General features: G+C 51.1%; 1 protein-coding gene across 1 annotated transcript in view; it reads right to left on the bottom strand.

The window, feature by feature from the left end:
• Positions 1-23,929, bottom strand: part of LOC138453414 (probable ATP-dependent RNA helicase DDX53) — a 2,019,656-nt gene that overhangs the window by 1,583,013 nt on the left and 412,714 nt on the right. The window lies entirely within an intron of this gene.

The following is a 23,929-nucleotide window of genomic DNA, read 5'->3' as shown; positions in this document are numbered from 1 at the left end:
TGTCCCGTGATTGTCTGTGGACTTCCATAAGGGGGGAGGTGGGCTTCCTGGATAAATACACTTGTTGCAGGCCATTGAAAGTCTACTGCAAATATGTCTAATACCGTGATAATATACGTACTCCCCCAGCGCAAAAGACCCTGCTCATCTTTCAGGCCCCCTATTGTGGAGCTGTTCTTACGGGCCTGGAGTTTGTAACCTAAGATTTGAGACGCCTTATTAGATGTACTATAATAGAAGTGTTTTGTCCGAAGGAGCTTGTGGAAAATATCTGCCCAGAATGCCTTTAGTTCCACCCTCGCTACTTGGAGTTGCAATACATCCTTCTGGCCCATACCACTTGTAGTGGGTTTCCCACTCACGGACCTTCGCTTCAACTCTAGCTCGTTGAGCTGTGAGGATCTTTTTTCGTGCTGAAACAACGCTAATCAACTCCCCAGCAATGTAGGCTTAAGGGCCTCCCATACTCCAGACACCTCATCCGTGAGGTTGTCTTGAAAATATTGTGTGATTCTGTCTGAGATGGTATCGCATAAGGCCCAATCAGCCAGCAATGAGTCTTTCAGTTTCCATCGCGTGGCCTTCCTCCCAGCCAAACCATACCCATCTAGCTGTGGAGTAACGGGAGAGCGGTCTGAGACCAGTGCTCTCTCTATGGTGGCCGTCGAGAGTAGAGGCCGAGAAACCAGGAAAAAGTAGATTCTGGAATAGGTGCGGTGAACATGTGAGAAGTGTGCGAAGTCAGTGTTGGGGGTGGAGGAGTCTCCCAACGTCAACCAAATGCATGTCCACTATGGCCTGCTTAAGGGAGATTGCTTTGGAGGCATCAGACGGGGCCTCCGAGCCAGACCCATCATTATTCCTTCAATCTAACGCCACATTGAAATCCCCGCCCACCACAAGCTCCCCTCGTTGGAAATGTGCTACATGCAGAAATCGTTGGGCATAGAACTGATCGTGCTGCTGATTAGGTCTGTAAACAGACACCAGGTTAAGATCCATGCAGGCTAGCTATTCGCAGATTCAGCCCCACATACCTGCCTTGACCATCTTGCACAACTTTCATTTGCTCAAAGTGTAGGGATCAAGCTATCAAGTTTGCAAACTTCCGACCCCCTGCCTTTTTCGATGTAGAGGTGGCAATTTACTGATGGGGAAACCAGCAAGACTGCAGTCTCGGCCAATCTCACTGTAGGAGATGGGTCCATTTGAGCAGGGCGATATCTGCCTTAAGGTCCACCAATTTGGACAGAACGCTCTTCCGTTTTCATGGAGTCGAGTACCTGAACATTCAGGGATACAATTTTCACATTGGCCATCATAATACTATGACCAGGCTCCCGCCACCCCAACATGCTTCAATCCTCTCACCAAGTTCCCCAATAACCCAGTTACCACCTCCACCAGTCCAACCCAATATAGACTCTGGTTTACACAAGGCCATTTCCCAATAGGTCAACCCCGTACTGTATAGCACCTCGCACAACAATTTAGGATGGAGAAAAGGAAAAAAGAAAAATCCGAATAGAAATGAGAACCAACTCCACCCCGTTTGGGGTAAACATCTGGCCAAATCACCTGAATGAGGGCATGTACTCGTGATGCCCCTAAAATCATATAATTGCGAACTTTACGCATAATGCAGCCTCAACGTCAGCAATGGTAGCCTGCTCTACCCAATACAGAATCCTTGCTCCTCTCCCTTCTGTCCATTGAAGGCCTTCTCCGATCCTTCTGCTCTTTCTGGAGCGCGACTGAGACCATGAGGTAGGCGATTACCTGGGGCGGGGGTTTGGGAGGTTCCTTCTGGCAAATGTATATCCGTATCTGGAATCTTCACGGTCTCCACAGACTCTCAGAGATGACAATTAGTGTTGGACCCTCCTCCACTTGAAACAGGTTTCGAAACGGGTACCCCCACCTATAGCGGATACCCTTTTCTGACGACCAGTTGGTAAATGGTCTCATCAGTCTGCGCCTCTGAATCGTCCCCTGGGAGAGGTCTTGAAACAATTGGAGAGAGGATCCCTGAAATTTCAGGTCCTTTAGATCGCTGGCCTTCAGGAAAACAAGATCTTTAGTCTTAAAGAAATTGACCATTGTCAAAAGGTCCGGGAGGAGGTTCTGCCTTGTTTAGAAATTAGAAAATACCCTGTGTGTTCTGTCGGGCGTGAGACCAGAGCCCGCACCTCCTTTTCTCGGAACAACCCCCGGACATACTCTTCCAGGTCTTGGTCCTTAAACTCCCTCGGAATCCCCCTGATACAGACGACATTTCGGCAGGATCAATTTTCGGTGTCCTCCTGTTTCTCCACAGCCATGCTCCTGTAAGCTTTAAGTGCTGCCACACACCACTCCAACTGCTCATGCCATTTTGTCGGGTCACAGAAAGCTGATACTAGCGCTCACAGTTTGGCCTCATTCTGTCGCACATCGTGGGATCATTCTTGAAAGTAGCTCTTTAGTTCCTTAATCAATGTAGTCATTTCCCTCTGGATAAACTGGAATAAACGCAGGATGTAGCCTTCCTCCTCCACTGCCGGCATTGGATTAGGAGCCACCTTCAGTTGCTGAAGCATCTGCTTAATAGTGGTTAGTGGCTTCTCCTTGGATTTCCCAGACTTCATTGCACTGCTCCCAAAAGCCCACTAAATGTACAGTTCTGTAAAGCTTCCCGACCCAGGGCCGTAACTCTGCAGCCACGGGATGGGTAGTGCTTCTGTAGATCGTCGTGGGATGGCCTAAGATGCAGCCAGACAGGGCCTGACCCATCAATTCAAAAGCAGTCCCCAGACAGACCTCAGGAGCGGTCACCAAATGCCCCACAGATAACCAGTAGCAGTGGTACCTCTCCAGCTGACCTTATTCTTCCTGCAGCCCCACGGAGTGCAGCGCTGGGATAATCCCTGCCAATGTGTAGGTGTTCCAGATGCAGATAATCATGTGGGCACCAGCTACCATATGGGTGTAATGCGCCTCAGAACGCCCCGATCAAGTATTCCCCCATCTTGCATGCATTTGTCAGTGTGGTCCTCAGGCTCATTAAAAAAAATAGCACTCCAAGGCGCAGGTCAACCCTGCTCTCGTGGGGGCACTGCTTACCCCCTTCGTTGGGTCTCAATGCGGCGGGGGAGGTGTTATACTGTGCTCAGGGGGTCACCACTTACTCTAGCCGCAGAGTGTCTCCATCGCTGCCTGGAGCCATAAGTTAATCCTTAGGGCCGTTCCCTCTACACCACTGTACTGCACTCCTGCTCAGAGCCCCGCAGCAAACCAGGCGGGCCTCCACTGCCAGTTGGCTCAAGTGCCAGCTCTTCTCCCTCCCCCAGCAGAGGGCTGCGCATGGGCCAGGGATCAAGCAGGAGCTAGCCAGTCTCTCTGCAGGCCAACTTCACTGCGTGGTCTAGGACCTTCCTGGTCTCAAGTACCGGACCACACCGCCTCAGACACTGCCTCAGACACTGCCTCAGACACCTCACGGCGTGCCACACGGCCCAAGGCTCAGGACTATTGGTGCTAGCGGCCGCCATATTACCATGTTGCACCGAGTCCATACTCCCAATATCACCTTCAGAAGTCCAAATGCCGGCAGGCCCACGGCGAGCAGGTCAGGATTCCAGCAGCCTTCACCTTCCAACAACGCTTCTCAGCTGCATAACTGAGATTCAACGTGAAGAGGCTGCAAAAGAAGTTTTCTCAGCTCGGGATGCGGGGCTACTGGGCTTCCACCACGAGTAGCTCCCAACCAGGCCAAGGCCAATCTGGCTCATCTTATGAGGTAGAAATATGGTGAACTGGGCTACAACGTAGCTGGTTAAAAACAGATCACCTCGCTGCACTGGATGATGTGCAACACCCTGCCACTTCTATTCCAGTCCTGCAGGAGCAAATCAAGGAATCTGGACCAGTGTCAGGTTTGCTGATCAACTGGAAAAAATTGTGCATATATCCAATACCGGGGACAGACAAGATTCTCAACAGAGTCCGTATATGCATAACCACTGAACCCTTTCGATATCTGGGCGTTCTAATATGTGCTTATAGGGAGAAGTATCATCAAGTTAATGCGACAAGTGCTAACAAGACCCAAAAGATAAGTAGACTTCTGGCTTAAGCCCCATAAACCCCGATAGGCAGCGTTGCATTGTCGAAAATAATATTGCCTCAGCTCCTGTACATATTTCAGAGCATGGCCAAGCACATTCCAGAAGGAGTTTAAGAGGCTGGAGATGATGTTAACATTCTTGTACTGTGGCAAAAAAGAAAAAAAGCCGAAGATCAATCTGAGGATACTTATGCTCCTGGTATGAAGAACGGGAGTGGAGGCTCTGGATTTCAGAGCACATTATACTGCTGCGTCGTGCTGTGGTTTAGAGATCACACGAAAAGGAACCAGTTGACTCGACTAGTCGAGGCACAAATGGCACTGGTTCAGCTGTTGAATGCACAACTAATGACCAAGGCACAGGCTAGAGGCGTGCCACAACAGGTGGGAACGATATGCACAATCTGGAAAAGGTGTACTAGAGAGGAGGGCCATAAACGCATGTAAATACTGCAACTGGTGATATGGGAAAATGCGATATGCCTTGAAAACCCTGTCAGCACCAGGGGTACAAATATCCCAGGAGAGGGTCAAAGTTGCTGGGGAGATCTCTATGAAGAAAATGCATGGGATTTGGTGAATTACACAGCAGGAGACAATTTGAAAAGACAGGGTTTTTGACCTATGCCAGACTGGCTGCATGAAGCGGGTCGAGCTGGGAAGGCTTCCCAGTGCAGCCGCAGGTACATGCATTGAATAAGGATATAATGGAATTGGGAAAAGGGGACAGATGCATTACAACTTGTGTATGGCTTACCGACTAGAGGTACACAGGGGGCACACGAAAAATGGGAATCAGATCTACAGAGTCTGCTGAGGGGCTCGGAGTGGAAGAGAGCATGTATGAACACAAAAGAGGTGTAGCGCAACATGAGGTACAAGCAGATTCAGTTTAAATGTCTGAGCGGGCATACTTTAAACCAGACCTGATACAGAAGTGCACACACAAGCAAATGTCAAATGCCCTAAATGAGCATGCACATTTGTGACGCTCGAAAACATGTGGTGGGACTGCCCTCAGTTTCAGGATTTGTGGAAAGGGGCTTTGAGGGTATTGGATAGGTTCACAGGAGGGGAGCTACGGCACACAGTGAAAAAATGCTTGCTGGATTTGATTCACGCCAGGAAAAGTATTAAATTGCACAACTTCATTCTGCTTGATCTGGTCTTGGTGAAAAGGCTGATTGGAATTAACTGGAAGCAGACCGGCCTTCCGTCTGTATAATTCTGTATAACACTGGACCAAAGAAATGATTACAAGGGCAGTTCGATGAAGTAGATTTTATTTGGGATTGCCACAAACAGTTCTGGGTTCGCCAGATCTGATGCCGCCCTGAGCTGGGTAGCCTACAGTGTGAACATGAACGAATAGGATAATGGGGTGCAGGCAAAGGCCGGGTGTGCAGTAGGGTAATGAGGTGGAATGGATTCAAGAGGGTGAATTTTTCTGTCAACTCAATGTGCAGTTGTACAGTGTCAGGCCTGCCGTGGCGAGCCAAAATCTTGGAAAAGGTTGTTACGTTACATGTTACCGCAGCATGTGGAAACCCACTCAGTAGTTGACACCAATCCATTTTATTGCAGATGTAGCGGTACAGACACCGCCCTGGTGGCAGTGTGGGATATTTTAAAAAAATGCTCATGGGGACCTTTTTCCTGTTGATCATGCTGGATTTGTCCGCAGATTTTATACAGTGGACCCAGCCATTCTGTTGGTCAGATTATCAGAGGCTGCTGGCATTTCAGAAGATACTCTGTACTCTGAAATGGTTCCAGTCTTTTTTTCTCCAATTGCCACCAATGTGTCAAGATAGTAAATTCTAGCTCAGACGCTATCCCAGTACACTGGAGTTCCCCAGGGCTCTGGATCGTCCCCACTGTTGTTTAATATCTATATGCAACCACTTATGGCTATTTTTAGCAAATACATTCTTTGCTATCATTCGTACATGGACCACACTCAAATATACATGAGGGCTGGTAATACTGCAGAGCCCCTAGACAACCTAGTACAATGTACTGATGAAGAAGCTTCAGCTAAATTCAAATAAAACCAAGCTCATCTTGTTCGGACCAAAACATCTTCTCTAGGATTCCTCTTGTATTCCATCCGTTCCATGCATCTTTGGCTTACCTATGGTCTTCTCCTCAAAGGCGAGGAACTTAAGCTGCCTTTGGGAGTATAACATAGGATGCAACTGCAAGTTGGAGACAAGGTACAATCAGTATTTCACTCCTTATGCCTAGTTGCTTTTCCATTTATATCACCTTCAGATCATGCTGTTGTGGTGGTTCCTTTGGTGAATTCTAGGTTGGACTATGGAAATAGTACTCTTACCGGGATCCCTGCAAGACAAACACATTGCCTTCAGAAGACACAAAAGCGGCAGCAAGACTTCCCTTCAGGGTACTGCATGGCTGCAGAAGAAGGCAAACTACACAGAGGTAGCATATTGATTTTCGATTAAAGACACTGTTTTTCTAAGAAGAAAAAGGGGTTGGTGAAAGTCCCAACTATCCCTTACCACTAAGAGGGAATGCCTTGGCTTAACCAAGGCTCAAACCTTTCTCCCTGGCTTTTCAACCACTACCTGGTACCTCTTGCCCACCGCATCTCTACTTTCTGCTCCAACTTTGAGTTATGCAGATGACACCCAGCTCTTTCGGGCTCCCCTCAGCCGCCTCATCCCCTTCTCTCATACCAGACTGGCCGCAATTCAGGAATGGTGTGCCGCTAATTATCTATGCTTTAAAGCCAGTAAGACTGGGATCCTCCTAATCTGAACAGCAGCCCCTCCTCGCCCGTCCTCTCTCTGGCCGCCCACTGTGGGCCATCTTCCTCCACCTACCTGTGAGGCTAAGAACCTTGGTGTCATCTCCAACTCCACCCTCTCCTTCTCGCCTCACATCTCTGACATTTCCAAGAAGTCAAACTATCAGCTGCACCACCCCAGAGGTATTCTTCCTTTCCTCACAATCCCCCAGAAGCTCACCGCCTCCAGAGATCTGGTCCTCTCTAGGCTGGACTACTGCAACACCCTCTTTCTAAATCTGGGTGCCTCTACTCTCTGACCTCTACAACTTATCAAGAACAGGACCGCGAGATTTGTCCTTGGCCTCAAGCCAGGGATCGTATCTCTCCAGCTATGAAATCTCTTCACTGGCTCCCTGTGGCGGCAAGTATCAAGTTCAAGAACCTTTGCATCGTCCACAAGGCTTTCTGGGGCCTGGGATTGCACTACCTCCAACTCTCTTCCTAAACATCTACCTTTGAGCTCTCTGCTCATCCACTTCCAGCGCTCTGAGGGGCAGATGCTTTTCCAAGCATAGAGTTGGGGGCAGATCTCTCTTCAGCTGGGGCCTCCCACTGGAACATGCTCCCTGCCTCTCAAACTTGAGTAGAACCATCTCCGTTCCGGAAGCAATTTAAGACCTACCTTTGCGCTTCCGCTTTCTCTTCTTCTCCCCTGTTGATGTCTCGACTGCTCCACGCACTGGTCACCTGGCTAGCCTTTGAACTCAGGGGCTCAGGCTCCTGCATGTCCAGTTGCCCTTGCACCTCCATTCTCGCCCAGAATTTATGGTCTGTATCTGCAACCCTACAGTCCCTTCTCTCTGCACTTATGAGCCACCCGCTGGCTGCACTTAAGCGTTCCACTGCACTCTCCCCCTCTTACCCCAAACCCCCGGCACTTCTCCCCTTCCACTTCCCTGCACTTGCGAGAACTGAATGACATGGCCTAATAAGATTTTTATTTTTATCCTCCCTCCGTCTCCTCCTTGTCTTGTTGTACAGGCACAGTATCAATGCCATATATCACAACAGAATACTATGGACTCGGTTAGGATGTTCGTCAAACTAAAATGTACACCAGCCTGTGTCTGAGCCCATTTCTGTCCCTTACACTCTAAATCCAACTAAAATGAAAGTGGGTGTCTTCACGATTTCAGAAGACCTCTCCAGTTCTGGATTCTGACACCAAAGCGCAGTTCTTCTGCAAAAGGAATGTAAACCTGGTCAACTTAAATATACCCCAGTTCCCCACTCACCTTGGAGGTGGTTTTGGGGGGGGGGGGGCACTTCCTGGGTTCCTAGTTCCTGTTTTCAACAAAATAATGTCCTTTCAAATCCTCTGGGGAATTACCCTTCCCCCGTCCTTAGCACAACACATGTGCCTTCTTAGTCGCTTGCCAGGCCTGGTTCACTAAGCTGCCAGACCTCACCGTAGACTTTTCCAATAGTGTAACAAGTCTTGTTTTCTCATCTGGCAGACTTGCTTTTCACAAATCTCGATCTCAAAAGGTTCTTATAGTTTGGGATCCAGCCCCCGGATTATAACTTCTTGCTTGGAGGTGGGTCCCGCTTCGCCAGCTTTCATCTGGGTCCCAGACCCAGTTTCTTTGGCTTGGCTGGATACTTGTCCCTTCGTTACCTAGTGTCCACTTGGACAGATCTAGTATACTCCTGGTATAATCCCCTGACCAGAACTGATCCACGTAAGTGCACTCTCAATGTTGGTCTCTGCTAGTATGTCTCCTCTTATTCTCGTGTCCCTCAGGAGAGGTTTATCTGCTTCACAGTTTGCAGTATATTTCAGATACGTTCTCTCACCCCCTTGTGCCCTTTGGGATCTTAGTGGATTTAGAATGTTCGTATCTACTTGAATGGATTCCTTTTCATTCCCTTGTAATCGTTGAGGTGTTAAGTTTGTAGTTAGTTTTCTAATGCACAGGTTCCCTTTCACTGCCCGAGGCTTTTTCGGGACATTCTCATCGGTTCTGTCAAGTTTGCAAAATTTGTTTTCACAAGCTTCCTTAGCTCCCTTAATGCCCCCTGATCAATCCAATCCAGTCCAGTCCCTTCCCTGCCTTTGGGAACTCTGGGGGCAGTCACCAGTCTCTTTAGGAATTGGAGTGAAGCTTCTCTACTCCTGCTGCACTAAACCTTCTTCTCACGGCTCTGCAACTCCATCGTGCATCTATCGCCTTCAGATGCCTGCATCTCGATTCCTGGTCGCCTTTCCCTGGTCTGGCTTGTTGTTTCTCTGCCACCGATCAGGTCCGCCTCTCCAAGTCCTCTCAGGTACTTGTGGCAGTCCACGTCCCGGCCTTCAGTTTTCAGGTTCCTCCGAACAGGACCAGCGTCTACTTCCCTGCTCCTCCAGGGCAGGTTCTACCACAGAATACGTCCTTTCCCTTTTTACTATCTGCTCTTTCCTTTGGCAGCTGTACCGTGTGTGTTGGTTCCACAGTGGGCTTTTGCTCCTTGCTTCATCCTCCTCTTCACAGTGCTACTCTATATCAGGTTTGGAGAGTCTCTTCCTTGTCTCAGTCATTTGAAGTCTGCCCACTAATAATCCATAATAAAAGTGGTGTGGGGGACCAGAGGGATTGGAGTGGGGGTTAAGTAAGGTGGGAACACCAAAGGGAAGAACAAGTTACTTACCAACTGGTAATTTTCTTTCGACTGGATGTTCCACCAACGTATTCCATTTCTTTGACATATAATGTCCACAGCTGTGCACTTCGGAAACTTTTTCAGCAGAGGGCGTCCTGTGGCGATGACGTTGGGTTGATGTCCCTCTAAGGCCTCCAGCGAGGGTGACATCACCGGATGTTATCAATAGGACACACAGTGCCCGTAGCCTCAGTTTATCTTTTTCCCTCAGAACGTCTGGCACCAGTCTCACGCATGCTTGACTGCACATAGCCTTGTGGAAACGGAAGCTGCAATCGCATAGAAAATTCTCCAGAGGGGCAGGCTGGGAGGGTGGTGTGTAAAGCGTTGGAGGAACATCCAGTCGAAGAAACGTTACCAGTTGGTAAATAACTTGTTCTTCGAATGGATTGAGTCCTCCAACGTATTCCACATCTTTGACAGACTCCCAAAGCAGTATCAGTAAATGGAGGCGGGAAAAGAATTTAGAGTACCCAATCAGATTGCGGAATAAAGAACCGCCTTACCAAAGGCCATATTCTGACCATGGATTGTATCCAGGGAATAATGCTTAAAGGTGTGAAGCAAAGCCCATGTAGCGGCATCACAAATATTCCTAATAGGAACACCCCGCTGGAGGGTGGTGGAAGCAGCCACGCCCCTAGTGGAATGAGCTTGCAACCCTTCAGGAGGGTCCTTACCCGCCAATCGGTAACACTCTGTAATAGTGAGGATAATCCACCTGGACAAGATCTATTTGGTAACAGCCTGGCCCAATTGGTGTCCAGCATATCCTACAAAGAGTTGATTGTCCACTCTGACCCTGGACATCTTAGAAATGTAAAATCTCAGCTCTCCTAGGATCCAACCGATGGAGTTGCTCCTCTTCCTTACCAGGATGAGGAGGATAGAAAGATGGGAGAACCACTTTGACTCAAATAAAATTCAGATACTACCTTAGGTAGAAAAGAAGGACGTACCTGCAGCACAACCTTATCCTTGTGAAACACAGTAAAGGGTGGCTTAGAGTAAAGTGCCTGCAATTCTCTCACTCTGCGAGCGGAAGTAACCGCAACCAAGAACACAGTCTTGAAGGACAATAATCTCAAAGGAGAAGAGTGCAAAGGTTCAAACGGAACACCCATGAGAAAACAAAATTAAAATCCGAAACCGGCACCTGGAAAGGGGACAGCGGGAAAACATTAGTCAGTCCTTTAAGAAATTGAGAAATCAAAGGAATCTTAAAGTAAGAACATTCTTCAGACGAGAGCTTAAAGCTAGACAGCGCCGCCAGGTAACCCTTAATGGTACCTACTTGAAGGCCCCTGTGGGCCAAGGAAAGCCATAAAGACAAAACCATAGGAATGGAGCACTGAAAAGGATCATTATTGTGACTTCTGCACCAGTCGCAGAACTTACGCCAACGGTACAGGGATTATGTTGCAGTCCGCCTGGCCGAAAGCAACGCCTCCATCATGTCATCCAGGAGGTCCCAATACTTACACCTCAACCTTTCAGATACAAAGCGTGAAGGTTGAGAGTCTTGACCTCTGGATGGAGAACATGACACCCCTAACCCCCACACCCCCCTCGCACGCACGAGAGAGCAAATCCTCTCGGTAGGGAAGACGGCATGGAGGGCAGATGTACATTTCCAGAAGGTCCGGGTACCACGCTCTCCTGGCACAATCTGGAACAATGAGGATCATGAGGGAACCAAACCTCCGTAACCTCCTTAATACTTGAGAAATGATGGGGACTGGAGGAAACTCGTACAGCAGTGGGAATGACCAATCTACTACGAGCACGTCTCCTAAAGCTCCTCTTGGAGGAAATTCCCTTGAGCAGAATCTCTCGCACTTCCGGTTGGCACTGGTGGCGAAGAGATCCACTTGTGGGGTTCCCCAAAGGGCAAAGATCTCCTGAATGACTTCCTGAGCCAACTCCCACTCGTGAGAGATCGTGATCTGCCTGCTCAGAGCGTCCGCCGCCACAATTTCTTCTCCGGCCAGATGCACTGCCGAGATCGAAATTCCCTGCTGGATGGCCCAGAACCAGAGATGCATTGCCTCTCAGAAGAACGGGAGTGACCCTACACCGCCCTTTTTTGAGGAGGTAACATGGCCACTGTGTTGTCCGTCATAGCCTGATGGCCCTCAGCTCTAACAGGTTGATGTGGAGTTTGGACTCTGATAGAGACCAACAACCGCTGGCAGTCAAGTCGTCGGCATGAGCGCCCCATCCTGTGAGGGAAGCATCCATCACTACAGTCACCTCCGGCCAGTTGCCAAAACAGCTCCCCCTTCATCAAGTTCCCTTTGTTGGCCCACCACAGAAGATCCTGGGAGACCGAGAGTGGAATCTGAACGGGATCCGATATATTGCCTGATAACTGCGACCACTGCATCTTGAGGACCCATTGCAGGGCTCTCAACCTCAGCCTGGCGTCTGTCACCAGAAAAATGGAGGATGCCATGAGGTCGAGTGTTAGGCAGAATCCTGTGCAGTGCCCTTAGGGACCACTACACACAATTAAGACTACAGGTGGCAATACAAGTTTTACCTTTGGTACAAGCCTGTACTACTATGTTCAAGTGGTAGCAGTAGCGGAGCAGCCAGGCTTATTTCAAGAGTATATGAGCAGTAGCAGAGATTACAGCAAGGGACCACAATTAATGTGACTCAAGCAGACACTGACTCAAGGGTTCAGGTAGAAAAATATAAGTACATTTATTTTTAAACCGTTTGTTATAAACACGACACTTCCATTATTTTCAAAACCACACGTAAAATACACTACAACTAACCAATTCACTTTGTACGGTATAAATCAAGGTAAGTGCCCTGTGCTTGAATGGACCAGTGTTATGAAACAAGACAAGTTACCGTGAATACGATTGCGATCACTTTGTCAGTTCGGTCTACTAAATAAAAGCGTATCCGTGACAAGAAATGCTACCGGGGCAAAAACACACTTAGCACCTGAAATACCCAGAGAGAGTTGGGGGCAAAACTTTTAGGCAATACATTAGTTAGGCAGGCAGAATCGAAGAACACTCTGACAGGAATTCAAGAGTCAAAGGGCCAGAGCCAGTGTCAAGTGGAACCGGGTTCCTGTTGTCGAGGATCACAGTCGGACACAGTTCACGATTCAACGTAACCAAGAATACTTTGATATTGCCAATGTTTGGAAGCAAAAGTTGTAAGAAGGAGGGAAGATTAAGGACAAGCCTTAAGAGAAATGGGGATTCACCCAAATTCCTCAAGCAGGGCACAGTACCTTTCTCAAACTATGAAGCTGGTGCCAAGGCAGTTGTTCCTGGTAGTTTCCTGCAGACCGACGATTCCTGGAGCTTCGGCACGAAGGACGAGAGGGATATGCACCAGGCAGGGATGAGGCCGGCAGCAGCAACAATGAATAAAAGGTGCGCTCCTTAAAAGAACAGCAGAGGCTCTTCAGGTTGCTATCCGGACCAATACAGCAGTGGTCAGCGATTTCGACCACGAAGGGATTCCTCTGACTGATGAAGACAAGCTGGTTATCCCCACCAGGCTCAAGGGAAGAAGACTCCGGACTGGATCTTCTCTTAGTCGTTGAAGGGTAGATAGCTCATGACTGCAGCAGGGCTTCACCGGTACGGGATAGTTGCAGCAGTCGACCTCTCCTCCACTTCTCTTCGGTTCCTTGTAGTTCCAGTGGCGACTGACTTCCAGCCCAAGAGACCTGCCTTTTATGTGAAAATCCCCCATTCACACAGCCTGGCTGTCAATCAGGTAGCAGGGGGGTTTGTCCGGGCGGACAACCACCTCAGCCAATCACGGCAAAGTGTAACTTGGGTTTCCTAGGATACCCTGTGCAGGGGGTGACTACACCCCTCCCTCACATTCAGCCCACCTAGACACCCAGGCGCCTAGAAGAGGGCTTCTGGGCAGAAGCTTGACAAAAGACAGTGAACAAAGGCGGCAAACCTGGTTTGCCACGCAAATTAAAACACAAGAAGGACTTTAACAAAAAGAAATGGCGAATAAACTCGACCGGAGCCAAAAGAAAAAGTATTTGGTCAAGCGGGTTTAAGTTTGAGGCTAATATAATAGCCTACACCAATACCACGTTTATATAGTATATTCGCGGTAGAAAAGTTAGGGTAGATACCACTGCCACCGGCCAAGTCTAAATGTTAAGAGCAAAACAATGCTCTAGGAGGTACAGATACAAAGGGCTAAGGATTAACCCTTTCCAGTACTCCATGTAAGATGGGTTGTACTGATCAGTCATTAAATGACTAAGTAAAGTTAATGGCAACTGTACCCTTCTTTGGGGGGATAGTAGTCCGCCTCAGAAATGGAGTTGGTTTGAAGTCTAAAAGACAACCCTGTGTCGCTGCACTGAAGGTGCTGTGTAACACAAAAGAAGGGGGCTACTGAAGTGGTGTACTCCAGAGTCCACAATCACAAAAAATACACATGGCAAAACGCAGGTAAGAGTGGAGAAAAGGGGTACACTCTTACCAAGTGGAAAAAAACTCCAGAAATCCAGCAAAGCTGCTGGGGAACTCACTAGGTAAGGGAAATTAGTCATAGAATGAGAATTCTCCCCAACACTGAGCAACCTTAAGAATTCGGGAGACTATGGGCATGTTGAAACTTGTCCACCATCTGCACAGTGTGATGAGCCCTCACCTTGGGAGGCGAGCACTTCCAAGGACGTTTAACACAGCCCTGATGTACTAGAGCTGTTGGGAAGGTGTCAAATGCGAATTCTAGAAATTAAGGGAGAAGCCCAGCCTGTGGAGGGAGCGGCAGGTATGACCCAGGTGATCCAATGCTTGCTCGGGAGAGCGCGCCCGGATCAGCCAGTCCAGGTAGGGGTAGACTTGAATCCCCCCCCCCCTCGCCTGAGGTATGCTGCTGCCACCACCACCATTAGCTTGGTGAAGACCCTCAGAGCAGAGGTCATTCCGAACGGCAGGACCAGAAACTGAGTGAAAGTCGCCAGCCGCAAACCTCCGGTACTTTCTGTGCTTGGGATGAATCGGCACATGAAAGTAAGCATCCTGTAGGTTCAGAGACACCAACCAATCCTGAAGTTGAAGGGCCTGGAGGACTTGAGAAAAAGTAACCATCCTGAACTTGTCCTTCCTGAGAAGTTTGTTCAACCAAAGCAAGTCCAAGATGGGTCTCAATCCCCTGTCTTTCTTGGAGGATCACAAAAGAAGGGGAATACCAACCAGTTCTATAGCGCCTTTCTCCAGCAGGGTTATATGATATGATATTTTATTTGTATCGCGCTCGTACACAAGTGTTTCAGAGCGCGACTAGGCAAGGGAGGGGTGCAGGGGAGAACACAACACAACGATCTTACTAGGCCCAGTGACATTCAGAACGCACAAGTGCATGGGAAAGGGAAAAAGGAAAAAGTGCATGGAAGGGGGAGAGAGGAAAGTGCGGAGCAGAGGAGAGCAGAATAAATAATACATAGAACATTGAGGCAATAAACAGTGGTAGTGCAGCAAGCAAGTGGCAAGTACTGTGTTTAAGGCAGCAGACTGGGTAGTCTGATAAGTGCAGAAAAAGAAAAAAAAATGGGGGGCTGTATGGGTACAGATACAGTCCCCAGTGCAAGGGGTGGCCGGGAGGCAGTGCAGGAGGGTGGCAGGGTGAACAGGTACCTTGGCCCAGGGGACAGAGGGTGGCCAGGTGCACAGTGCCAAGAGAGCAGATCAGCAGGGGAGAGGGGGAGTGAAGGCAGAAGCAAAGAGGAAGGTCTTGAGGAGCTTCCGGAACCGGAGATGGTTCTCCTCAAGTTTTAGAGTGGCAGGGAGGCTGTTCCAGAGGGAGGCCCCAGCCGAAGATAGAGATCTACCCACAGCACGTTTCTTTGAAAAACAATTGACCCGGAGGGAGGTAGAGGAGCGAAGAACTCGAGAGGGAAGGTATTTGCGGAGGGATAGCTAAAGGTATTTTGGACCCAGGTCCCAGAAAGCCTTGTGGACGATGAGGAGGGTTTTGAATTTGATCCTTACATCCGCTGGGAGCCAATGGAGTGATTTCAGAGCTGGAGAGATACGATCCCAGGGCTTGAGGCCAAGGACAAGTCTCGCAGTCCTGTTCTGGATAAGTTGTAGAGGGCGGAGAGTAGAGGCCGGTAGATTTAGAAAGAGGCTGTTACAATAGTCTAACTTAGAGAGAACCAGGGCTTGGCAGACAGTGAGCTTCTGAGGGAAGGAGATGAAAGGCAGAGTACCTCTGAGGAGGTGCAGTAGAAAGTTAGACTTTTTAGAGACCTCAGAGATATGGGCGGTGAAGGAAAGTGAGTCGAAGATGACCCCGAGGTTCTTAGCCTCGCAGGTAGGGGTAGGAGGAGGGCCAAGGGAGGCCGGCCAGAGAGTGAGGGAAAAGGATGGAGATGGTGTGCCGATGAGGAGGATCTCAGTCTTGCTGGCATTCAGACAAAGGTCATTTGCAGCACACCAATTTTGAATGGCAGTTAGGCAGTCAGATGAGAGGGCGAGGAGGTGGCCGAGGGCAGTTAAGATTTCCAGCACAAGGAGCGGATCTGGAAGCTTCAATGGGTTTCCCCAGTGGATTGTCGTGAGGCCAATGTAGGAAAGGAAGGTAGTAGCCGTGGTCTATGGTATCCAGAACCCACACATCTGAAGTAAGTGCTCGCCACTCTTAGAGATGCTGAGACAGTCTGCCCCAAACCGGCGAACCATGGGACATGCCCTCATGACAGTTTGGAAGCAGCTGTGGCAGTGTCTGAATGCAAAGAGGCAGCTGCCTGAGCGGCTTTAACACCTCCATTTCCCCGACAACCAGAGGTACTTTTTCTCAGGCCCTTTGACTGGCGGCCCCTCTCATTCAACCAAAGGAGGAGCAGTAACGAAAAGAACCTCACCTCCACATGTGTTCCCCAGGACGAAAAGACGGAGGTTGACGCACGGCTGCGCTTAAAGATTTTGCCGCAGCCTTTGAGGTCTGCAACCTCTCAAGGCTCTCGTCAGCCTTGTTACCAAAGAAATGTGTGCCATCAAAGGGTATGTTCAGAAGACTGCTTTACCCATCCGGAGCAAAACCCGACTTCTGCAACCCACGCAAATCTGCATGTAACTGTGCTCGCAGCCATGGACCGGCTAACACTGTCAGCCGTATCCAAACCCGACTGAAGGGATTCACACATGGCATCCTTGCTGTCCTGCACAAGAGCCAGGAAGCCATCCCTTTCTTCCCCCTCTGGAATATGCTCTGCCGCTAAAGAAACAGTTCCACAGAGTGCGGTAGAACCTTGCTAAAGGCACAAGTGGAGTTGGCCGATTTCAATGCCATGCTCCCCGCGGAAAATACCTTCCAAGCCCAACCGTCGAAGCGTTTGTCATCCCTATCAGGAGGGATGGTAGGGTATGCCGGCTGCCTCGAGGTGGCCGTAGGCCGCCTGAACCACCAAACTCTCGGGAGAGGGGTGAGTGGATAAATAGCTGGGGTCGCCAAAGGAAGGGCAGTACTTTGTCAAAGATTTATTAACAGCCGGAAGAGATTCCGGTGACTGCCAAGCAGCTGCCACCCTTTTCTGTAAAGTGAGATGAAATGGTAACACCGAGCCAGAGGACAGACCTTAATCTAAGATGTCTGTTAGATCATCCAGCACAAAGTCTTCAAGAGGACTGGACCACCCCAGATACTCGGAGACCCTAGCCATGAGCCTCCTGTATGAAGACTCTGCATGAGCCCCAGGCTCAGGCCTACCAAATTCCACTTCCGGAAAAAAGTGTCCAACCCACTGGCATCATGGAGGGTTTGCCTCAACTCCTCCAACTGACTGTCTCCAGAAACAATTGGAGCCACATCCAGTTCACCAGGGTCCTCAAAATCAGACCTTTCTTCCTCTTCATATATGTCGCCCAGAGGGAGTTGAAACCCTGGCCTGGGGACAGAAGGAGGCCTGGAGTCCAATACTGGCCTCACAGGAGGATCCACCACATTGGGGTACTCCAATGGCAAATTTTGGGCAAAAATCCCCGAAGGCATCGAGGGTGCAGAAGGCTTTGACGCCGAGAGCGTTGACAACCTCGGCGTCGTGGGTGCCGAAGGCTTCGACGGCACCGTGGGCTGATAAGACTGCAAAGCGTCAACGTCTGTGTCAGAGGGACACGGCGCCGACAGTCGACGCCGGCTTCGAGCCCTTAGTAGGTTGCTGCGGTCTTGCTGGGGACAAGGACCGAGACCTAGAAGCAAGTCTCTTGCGACATTCCGAAACCTTGTCCGAACAGGACCTCGAAGGCTCCCGATGCGAGTCGCGGACCCGAGCCCGAAGGCATGTAAGCCACGGTACAAGACTGATCCTGGCCGGCATCGTTAGAAGGCGCGACCGGACCCGTGACCTGTGATTGAAATATCGTTAACATTTGCTCCTTAAAGGCAGCCCATTCCTCTGGAGTCGAGGAGTCAGGCATGCCACTTTCCTCGTGGCTCCATCCTCTGAGGAGGATGGGGAAAGCGACCGGTGACTGCGCTTCTGCGAATGCTGAGACGAGGAAGAAGAATGGCGGGAACCACTCTGGGATCGAGCACCCGGGGCCTCCTCCTGACACGCAGAGTCGCCCCTCGAGTCGTCGGTGGACACCCCTTTGGATTTCGACTTGGATTTACAGGACTTACTGGGCTTAGAACCTCTACCTACCTGGAGCTTCCGCTCCCGGAAGGCCTTGGCATTAGTGACTGGCATTTGGAACAATCGTCGGTGTGACGCTCACCCAAACACCACAAACAAATGCGATGCGGGTCGTGATCAACATTTTCCGACTTGCAGTCCCGGCAGGTCTTGAAGTCAGACAGCAGAGTCGGATGGGTCGAAGAAAAAGACATCGCAACGATGAAACACACAAGGCGCACCAAGTTTCACGAAGCAACACGTTCACGGAAAAAACGGAACTGAGGCTACGGGTGCTGTGCGTCCTATTTATAACATCCGGTAACATCGCCCTCAACGGTGGCCTTCGAGGGACATCGACCCAACGTCATCGACGCAGAACGCCCTCTGCTGGAAAAGTTTCCGAAGTGCACAGCTGTGGACATTACCTGTCAAAGATGTGGAATATGTTGGAGGACACAATCCATTTGAAGGATGAATACTGCATTCTCCCAGGGACATTGTCACCAACCCCCTGAACGGTTTCCCCTCCCATGAGATCCACCCGCTGAGTACCACCCCCCAGGAGACTATCAGGTAGTTGCCTCACCTCTCTGGCCTCATGGAAAGGGGTCTCCCCCATGGAAGATGTGACAATACCCTGGGATTCTTCACAGTACTTGAAGCTGCTCCAGTGTCAGCATTACGGATGTCGCTCCACTGGGACCCAGTCAGGCAGAGGGTTGACTTTAAAACCCTCTGTCTAGTGCTTAAGCGTATTGATGGTCTTATCACTACTTATTTGTATGACAAGGTTGTATGTGCCTGTAACTCACTCACTCTGCGAGCGGAAGTAACCGCAACTAAAAACACAGTTTTCAGAGTTAACAGCCTCAAAGGGCAAGAATGTAAAGGCTCAAACGGAGCACCCATAAGAAACTTAAGAACAAGGTTTAAATCCCAACCGGGCACCAGGAAAGGTGACGGAGGGAACACATTAGTGAGCCCTTTCAGAAACTGTGAAATTAAAGGGATTTTAAAGTAAGAACACTTCAGACGAGCGCTTAAAGATGGACAGCGCCGCCAGGTAACCTTTAATGGTACCCACTTGCAAGCCCCTGTGGGCCAAAGAAAGTAAAAAGGACAGAACCATGGGGATGTCACATGCAAAAGGATCCACATTCTGAACTCGGCACCAGTCGCAGAACTTACGCCAACGGCAACGGTACAGAGACTTTGTTGCCGGCCTTCGGGCCGAAAGCAACACCTCCATCACGTCTTCAGGGAGGTCCCAATCCATATACCTCAACCTTTCAGAAGCCAAGCGTGAAGGTTGAGGGATCTGACCTCTGGATGGAGAACCTGACCCCCCTCCCGTGAGAGCAGATCGTCTCGGTAGGGAAGACGACGTGGAGGGCAGATGGACAAGTCGAGAAGGTCCGGGTACCACGTCCTCCGAGCCCACGCCAGAGCAATGAGGATCATCCGGGAACCGAACTTCCGTAACCTCCGCAGCACTTGCGGGATGACGGGGACTGGAGGAAACGCGTACAGCAGCGGGAACGACCACTCCACCACGAACGCGTCTCCCAAGGCTCCTTTTGGAGGAAATTCCCGCGAGCAAAACCTTTCGCACTTCCGGTTGACACTGGAGGCGAAGAGATCCCCTTGAGGGGTCCCCCACAGGGCGAAGATCTCCAGGAGAATCTCCTGAGCCAACTCCCACTCGTGAGAGATCGTGCTCTGCCTGCTCAGAGCGTCCGCCGTCACGTTTTCGTCTCCGGCCAGATGAACTGCCGAGATCGAAACTTCCTGCTGGATGGCCCAGAACTCGAGCTGCATCGCCTCCCTGCACAGAGGAAGTGACCCTGCCCCCCCCCTTTTTGTTGAGGTAGTGCATGGCCACTGTGTTGTCCGTCAGGATCAGGACACTCTTTCCTTGCAGAGTCGGCAGAAAAGCCTTCAGGGCTAGCTTGACGGCCCTCAGCTCCAACAGATTGATATGGAGTCTGGACTCCGACGGAGACCAACGACCGCTGACTGTCAGCCCGTTGGCATGAGCTCCCCAACCCGTGAGGGATGCATCCGTCACGATCATCACCTCCGGCCAGGGAAGCCAAAAAGGAGCCCCCTTCATCAAGTTGCCTTCGACGGCCCACCACAGAAGGTCCCGAGCGACCGAGGGCGGCACCTGAACCGGGTCCAACATCCTGCCGGAGGACTGCGACCATTGCGTCTTGAGCGCCCACTGCAAAGATCTCAACCGCAGGCGAGCCTCTGGCACCAGAAGAATGCAGGATGCCATGAGGCCGAGCAGCCTCAAGAACTCGAACGCTGGGAGCGTCTGGGCATTCTGAAACTTGTGCACCATCTGCTGAATGTGAAGAGCCCTCACCTGGGGAGGAAAACACTGCCCCAGGGAAGTGTCGAGCACTGCTCCGATGTACTGGAGCCGCTGTGTTGGCGTCAAATGGGACTTCTTTAAATTGAGGGAGAAGCCCAGCCTGTGAAGGGAGTGGCAGGTGACGGACAGATGATCCAGGACTTGCTCGGGAGAGCTCTCCCTGATCAACCAAACATCCAGGTAGGGCTAGACGTGAATACCCCCTCGCCTGAGATGCGCTGCCACCACCACCATGAGCTTGGTGAAAACCCTTGGGGCGGAGGTCAATCCGAACGGGAGGACCCGAAACTGAAAGTGCGAGTCGCCAACCGCGAACCTCAGGTACTTCTTGTGCTTGGGATGGATCGGCACATGGAAGTAAGCATCCTTGAGGTCGAGTGACACCAACCAGTCCTGAAGCTGAAGGGCCTGGAGGACTTGAGAGAGAGTAACCATCTTGAACTTGTCCTTCCTGAGGAGTTTGTTCAAACCGCGCAAGTCCATGATGGGTCTCAATCCCCCGTCTTTCTTCGAAATCAAAAAATAAGGGGAATACCATCCCGTGTTCCTCTCCGCTACAGGCACCAGTTCTATGGCGCCTTTCTCCAGCAGGGCTTGAATTTCCTGCGCAAGGAGCGGATCCGGACTCTGCAAAGAGAGGTTCCCCGGTGGATTATCGCGAGGCCTGTGCCGAAAGGGAAGACAGTAGCCGTGGGTTATGATCTCCAGAACCCACACATCTGAAGTAATGGTTTGCCACTCTACAAGATGCTGCGCTAGCCTTCCCCCAACCGGCGAACCATGGGACATGGCCTCATGACTGAGTGGGAGCGGCCGCGGCGTTACCTGAGGGCAAAGAGGCAACTGCCCGAGCGGCCTTGGCACCACGGGTACCCTGTCGTCCACCTCTGGTACCCCTGCGTTGGCCTCTTTGACTGCCAGCTCCTCTCGCTTTACTGAAGGACGAGTAATAGCGAAAGGAACCACCCCTCCACTGCTGTCCCCTAGGACGAAAAGGCTGAGGTTGGAGAACTGCAGCGCCCAACGACTTTGCTGCAGCTTTCGAGGTCTGCAACCTCTCAAGGCTCTCGTCAGCCTTGCTGCCAAAAAGGTGGTCACCATCAAAGGGCATGTTGAGGAGCCGAGACTGCACATCAGGAGCAAACCCCGACTTCCGCAACCACGCAAACCTGCGTATCACGGTGCTCGCCGCCATGGACCTACTGACGCATTCAGCTAAGTCCAAACCCGACTGAACGGACTCACATGGCATCCTTACCATCCTGGACCATAGCAAGGAAACCATCCCGTTCGTCCCCTTCGGGAATATGTTCAGCCGCTAACGCAACACAGTTCCACAGAGTGTGTGTGAAACGAGACAAGGCACAAATGGAGTTGGCCGCCTGAAGCGCCATACCACCAGAAGAAAACACTTTCTTTGCCCAGCCATCAAAACGTTTGTCGTCCCTATCAGGAGGGATGGTAGGGTACGACGCCTGCTTTGCCGGGGCCGTGGCCGCCTGCACCACCAAACTCTCCGGAGTAGGGTGCCTGGTCAAGTAGCAGGGGTCGCTACTGGCTGGACGGTATTTTCGCGACAAGGATCTGCCCACCGCCGGGAGACTCTCCGGAGCAGTCCAAGCCGCCGCCACCCTTCTCTGTAAAGCCATATGGAACGGCAGTACCGGATCAGTTGGGGGACCAACATCAAGGATGTCCGTCAGATCATCCTGCACAAACTCCCCTGGGGGAGCAGACCATCCCAAGTACTCAGAAACCCTAGCCATAAGGCGCCGGTACGAGGAATCGGCATGAGAGCCAGGCTCAGGCCTACAAAACTCCACCTCCGGAGAGGTGTCCAGTCCACTGGCATCATGCAGTGACTGTCTCAAATCGTCAAACTGACTATGGCCCGAGACAATTTCATCTGGAACCTGATCAGGAACCAGGCCATCAGAATCCTCATCCGCCTCTGAAATATAGTCCAGGTGGCGAAAAGAAGGCACCCGAGAGTGCTTGCTCTTAACCAGAGCCTTCCTAGGGGGTTCTCCCGTGCCACGGGGTACCTCCGACATGAAAGGCGTCGAGCGAATCGGCGCCGGCGTCGAGAGAACCGGCATAGACGTCGAGGAAAACGGCGTCGACGTCAGATGCAGCGCCTCCAGCATCGGCGGCGTCGACACAGCCCCCGAGGCTGAAGCCCCGAGCGTGTCCCTCGACGACCTGAGCGTCGACGGCTTCGACGACTTCCTCGGAGCCGAAGCCTCGAGAAAGCCTGTTGACGCCCTCGACGCCTCAGACGTCGTTGTCTTCCTCGAAGACCTCACATGTGCACACGGTCTCGAACGCGTCGAGGACCGGGACCTGGAACGGGTATGGCGAGAACGAGTCTCCTTGTCCGAACGGGACCTCTCCCGTGACTCGTGCCGACCACTCTTGCGAGCGGTGTCTCGACCTCTCACGACCGACCCCACTCGGGGGCGCGGACGGCATAGTACCCTTCGACTCAAGAATCGCCAGCATTTCCTTCCCGAAGGAAGCCCATTCCTCCGGCGTCGCACGGCTGGTGGGGTAAGCGACGTGCCGGGCAGAGTCCTCCGAAGAGGACCTGGAAGACGACCGGTGTCGGCGCTTCCGAGAATGCCTCGAAGAGGCTGAGGAGTGGCGAGACCGACTCCTAGAAGGAGACCCACGAGACTTCCGACGATGACGCGGCGAGTCACCCCTCGAATCATCCGTCGAAAGCCCCGCAGACTTCGACTTTCTGGGCTTGGACATCCGACCTACCAACAACTTCTTCTTACGTTCGCGTAAGGCTTTGGACGTGAGCGACTGGCAGTCGATACAGTCATCCGTGTCGTGGGCCTCCCCGAGGCACCAGAGGCAGGCGTCGTGCGAGTCCGTCACCAACATCTTGGACCCACACTCCCCGCACTTCTTGAAACCCGGACGCGGGGTCGAAGACAAAGTAGAAGACATCTTCACACCAAGGATTTTCACAAAACGAACAGGTTCGAAGAACCGAGAAGAACAGAACTCTAAAGAGTCGAGGCGTGAACCGAGAATCACGAAGCAACACGTTCGCGGAAAAAACGGAACTGAGGCTACGGGCGTCGTGCGTCCTACTTATCACATCGGATGACGTCGGAGGAGGTCCTCGTAGACGGCGCATAGACGTCATCGACGCAGGACGCAGAAAAAAGTTTCCGAAGCAGCACAGCTGTGGTGATTACATGTCATAGATATGGAATACGTCGGAGGACCCAATCCCCTCGAAGTGAAGTTTGCCTATGGCCCAGATAATGTCATCAATGGACCAAGTGAAACGAGGTAAGTCATGTAGTTTCTTTATGGAGAAATGTTGACGTTGAAAATGCT

Source organism: Ambystoma mexicanum, chromosome 4p (genome assembly GCF_040938575.1).
Source record: "Ambystoma mexicanum isolate Mex_15411 chromosome 4p, UKY_AmexF1_1, whole genome shotgun sequence".
NCBI classification, from domain to species: Eukaryota; Metazoa; Chordata; class Amphibia; order Caudata; family Ambystomatidae; genus Ambystoma; species Ambystoma mexicanum.
The sequence above is the reverse complement of the archived record's forward strand: the minus strand, read 5'-3'. Positions and strand labels throughout refer to the sequence as shown.